Source organism: Triticum dicoccoides, chromosome 6B, assembly GCF_002162155.2.
Source record: "Triticum dicoccoides isolate Atlit2015 ecotype Zavitan chromosome 6B, WEW_v2.0, whole genome shotgun sequence".
NCBI lineage: Eukaryota > Viridiplantae > Streptophyta > Magnoliopsida > Poales > Poaceae > Triticum > Triticum dicoccoides.
In genome coordinates, this window is record NC_041391.1 from 648,203,960 (window position 1) to 648,209,077 (window position 5,118).

A 5,118-nucleotide genomic window follows, 5' to 3' on the forward strand; every position below is an offset into this window, starting at 1 on the left:
TCCGCATAGCACCGGTTGCAGCATTGAGCATATTTGTCGGTAGCATCGCCCTACCCGCCACATGCACCCTCCTCGAGATATCCTGTGGTGAAGGTGGCCCGTCCTGAGCACGGATCGTACTCGGTGCCGGCTGGCTCGCACCCTTCTTAGTCTTTCTTTTGCGCGCCTTCTTCTTCTCCTGTAATGGGACCGAGTTCTGCTCACAGACCGCCTTCTTGAGTGTGTTGGGGCTGATAATATTTCGCACCTCGCCTATCTGAGGCTCGGTGAAGTCGGCAGCTGGAGGCGTCTCCTGAGAGCTGAACGCCAGACGGCGCCTGTTGCAACTTGGCTTCTCCGCGGTACAAGCTAGATCGCACACATCTTTTGTTGGGTTTGGTTCTTGAGAAGGAGGCCCCATGAAGTCGCCATCGTACCCATGCTCGGCAAAGTACTGATCGACGTTGCCAAATGTATCATCGTCGTCGTCGTCGTCGTTCTCATCCTGTGCCATATGCATGTTTGGATCCAGTGGCATAGGGATGTCCGGCACCGTTACGGCGGTCTTGCCATGGGGCCGACTTGGCGCCGGCACGACTGGCGGTGTTGTCTTTGGGGTGGTGTCCCCCGCCCCCAAACGAATCTGGCTCTTCGGCCAAAGCAGGGGCCAGCTCAGGCAGGCGCTGAGGGTCATCACGTCTTCATCGTCGGCCCCGACGGGTCGAATCGGAGGTAACAAGTCGTCGCAGCCTGGCAGCACCCGAACCAGTTGAACCCTAAACAAGTTGGGTGGCATCTGGGTACCGTGGAACAAGGGGTTGCCCGGTTGAACGATTTTGCCCTTGGCGACATCGACCAACTCGTTGTTCACGAAGTGGAGGAGAGTGCACGGAACGTCGGCGGCGCCCTGCGAAAACATGTAGGGCGTCAGGGATGCCCAGTCAAAGGCAAGGAGATGAAGTCCTCGGCCGAGAGAGGCTTAATTAGTTACCGTGATGATGGCGTCGAGCTCGGCTAATGTCGACGCACCGCCAAAGGCGGGCGTGCAGTTGACGGAGGTGCCGCTTGCTGCAGAGGTGCCGGCCGGCGTACACCCGGGTGCATTAAGCTCCCGTGCCGGCGTCGGAGACACCAATGTCGCCTCCGCCGGAGGCACCAATGGCCCCGCCATCGCATTATGCGAGTTGCTGGCCGTGAAGCTAGGAATCGGGGGCGGCCCCTGTTGGCCGCCCGCAATCCACGCACTCAACCCCGAGATCAAGGTAGGCACAAGGGCGGTGATCGTCGCTCCGAGTCGTTGTTCCACTTGCTCTTGGACAATCTCCGGAATCCGCGCCACCTGTGCCTTGAGTTCTTGAACCTCTCGCGCCTGGCTTTCCGAGCTGGTCTTTTTCTCCTTCCGCACACCAGCGGTATAGTATGACCCCCATTTTGTCGACAAGCCTTTGCCAGCCACACGACCAGCTGACGTCGGCTTACTGAGCTTATCCTTGTTCTTCATTACATTCAACCCCCTATTTAGAGTGGTGTCCCAAGGGTTGCTCTTAGTCGACCCCGCGCTACTGCTTTCAGTCGCCTGCGGAAGGAATGTGAACCATTTAGAAATTTGGCTTCATTAATTAGAATGCAACCATATGGAGCTAATTACGCGGGGGTGTATTCCTTACCAGAACAAGCTCAAGCGCCCTGGTCTTCGGATCCGTGGTAAGCTCCTTTGTTATCGGGTCCTCCTTGTACCGGGCCCTGACATAGTTCCTAGTCTGCTTGTTACCGCTGTATTTCTCGAAGCGGGGCGGTAGGCCTTGCTCGGCACGGTCCGCATCCTCCTTGTCCCATATAGGCTCCGCCACTCTGTAACCGCCGGGACCGAGTGTGTGTTCCCCTATGTTCAGCTCCCGCATTTGTTTCCCCCACTCACTTGATTGGGAGCTTGCGGTGCTCGAGCAATTGATCTTGAAGTCGTTGTAGTCATCTTCGGTGATCGAAGGATTTTTCTCCTTGATCTTCTGATAACTCTCACCTTTCTCGATCATTCTCTTCACATTGCTTTTCCAAGTAGACAGGGCCTTGCTCATCTTCGTGAGGGCAGCATTGTTCACTTTATTCCCTTTGAGGCTTGTGTTCTCAAATTCAGCGGGGAACTTGTATCGTTCGTGCAGCTTCGTGAAGAGGAGGTGGCGCAAATTCCCTCGGTCAGGATGCCTCAGGTTCTCGGTGTTGATCGAGACGGTGCTCCGGACAATGCACCCGAGCTGAAGCGAGTACCCCTTGACTATTCGTTCGGGCGCCGTTGGATTCCCGTTGGAGTCCACTTCAGTAACTTCCTCCTTGAGGGTGCGGAGCATGATCGGGCGCCGGTCCTTCCGTTGCCTCTTCAGTTGGCTGCCATCTGTGCGTGCGCCGCCATCATCAGTGGTGGCATCCTCGGCGGCACCATTAGTGGTGGCATCAGTGTGGTCATCCTCGGCGGCACCATCCTTGGTCTCAGGATCGGTGGGGAAGGCGGCGGCCTCATACAAGTGAGGTTGTTCCTCCATCTCCTGGGACAGCTCCCAGAATGCCTTGCCGCCCGAACCCCCGGCCTCATCGTTGTGGGCCATGTTTCTCTCTAAATAGAAACAAAGTTTGGTCAAAAAGTTGGTTATTGTCAAGGAACAAGATCATGGTCTCATCATTTAGGGTTTGTCGACACCGAGGCATCCTAAAATCTAAGCTTTTATCATTGAGGGTTTTTCGACGCCAAGGCACCCTAAAAGCCTAACCTTTCATCATTTCGGTTTTTATCGACACCGAGGCACCCTAAAAGCCATGCATTAGTCACAAGTACGCCGGGGCACTTGATCCTACTTAATTAACTACTAAGATACCCCGGCCCATGCATTAGTCACAAGTACCCCATATGTCCTATTTTTAGCAAAGTCATGCTAAAATTCACGGAAAATTTCAGCATGACCTTTACTGAAAATAGGACATATGGAGTACCCGAATTTGCCGGAACGGAAGTTAATCGACATTCCGGCAAACTCAAGGGCCTCTCGGGGTACCTGCAAAATCATTATCCCAGGTGGACATGGATGCAATGTCACATGTCACATGGATCCCACACCCACAGGAGCTGGTGAAGCTTCATGTGTATTTCACGAAAACCAGCCTGACTAAAGAGCTTTATGTAGAAAACAAATCACTCCAGCAGCTCACACAGGATCATCCCTCTAAGCAATTACTCAAAATGGGCACTAGCAGCAAAATGAACATTTTACAATCTGAACTTTTTTTTGTCATCTATGTGCTCATTTAACTTTGATCAAATAGTATCAAAGTTCTTAGCAAGTAAGTAATACATGCCTGCTTGGCTAATTAGCAAGTAAGTAACTCTTACATTATCAAAGCTTGCCAGTTTCTGAAATCAATTACTGACAGGGAATAGCACAGGCACACAGCAAACCTATAACTTAATGATGGTTATTAGGGAAGACAGGAAATGAGGATGGACAGAACCATATGTTTGGGAAATGCAAATAGAAGTAGTGCTATGAGAGTAATTTTTTTTCAATTTTCATTGATGTTTCAAATTAGATCGGTGCACATGTGGCTGCAATTTCTATTGGTCATCCAAGATGGGTGTTCATAGTAAAGTACTATATAGTGGCACTAACATAACCAAGGATTACTTTTAAAAAACATAACCAAGAATCACCTTCCACGTGGCTTCTTCTCTTTAGCCTGGCTTCCTTCTGCAAAGTGGGCAAATACTTCTGTCTGCTGCAGTAGGTACTTCAGTCGCCCTTTCCCTTCTTGTTCTGTGATCAAAACCACGATGAGAATGCAATACACACCAAAGAATATCATATACAAGAATTGCAGAAATTAAACAAGGTCAGACCCACACTATCTATTCTTTCTTCATGGCAGAATATCATATACAAGCACAAATTTTGTTCACATTTATATAGCAACAAATATTTATACACTCATATAGCAGCACTAAGTATATTGCACTTAGAAGAAGATTTGCTTTTACATGCCACCCAACTTAACAATCTAGTAGAGTTGTGATTTATTAATATTGTCTTTCCTTTGCAGGTTCATGTCAAGTCGATCGAGGATTTCGCGCAGCTGGGTTGTTTCGATGAGAACCAAGACAAGCAGCAGCCCACCAAAGCTTCTTCTACCCAGCAGCAAACACAACAAGAAGAAGTGCGGAACAATGTGATTCTAGTGCTAGTTACTACTGCTGCTGCTGGAAAGGGTGATGATTTGAATCTGATCAAAAGAGGAGGCTTCAAAGTAGAAGGTTGTTTCTGTCATGTTGAGGATTCAAGGAACCTGCCCTAGTGGTATCGTCTTGTTGTACAATTGTCCTTGCTACTGTAAATGGAAGGATCATCTATGCTTTCTCCAACACCCGGAGAAAAGCCACTACTTTGTTGCTAATGTCCTTGTCTCTATGAAAAGAGTATTTTTATTTGCGCATTTGAAATCTTATCTATCTTGCTTGTTAGGTACAGATTGCACTCACAGTTATAAATTTTTGCAGATGCAATATCATGATAATCTATACTTAGCACCATGCAAAATTTCCTTTTCTCCGCTATGTGTTTTCACAGAAACTACCTTGAGAAAGCCACTGATTCCATGATGCGCATAAGGGTTGTGTGACGATCCTTGTATAAGTTCTGTACTAACATGTTGTTCTTTTAGAGTTTATAATATTTTGAAGTGGACAAACTGAAGATTGGCTTTTTTAAGTGCAAAAACTGAAGATACATGCTACGTTATTGTGCAAAACGTTTACATTAACTCTGTGTAAGTGCAAGTGATGAAAATCTGCTCTCCTTATGAGAAAGAAACTGAATACATGCCCTGTTTATCTGAAGAATTGAATGAACATTGGCCCCGAAGCATTTTCTTGACTAAACTGTGCTCGTAATCCAATTTATGGCCTAATCTACTCAGATTTTACTCAATGACCATGTGCCCAGAGAAAAGGGGAAGAACATAAGAGGAGGAAGAGCGTACCACGTCTGTAGTCGGGCTAAGCTGTCGCCGGTGACGGTGGAGACGAGGCTGGCTGACCGAGGCGGCGTCGGGGCGGGGTCGGGGTGGCGGGGCGGCGTCGAGGCGGCGTCGGGGCGGCGG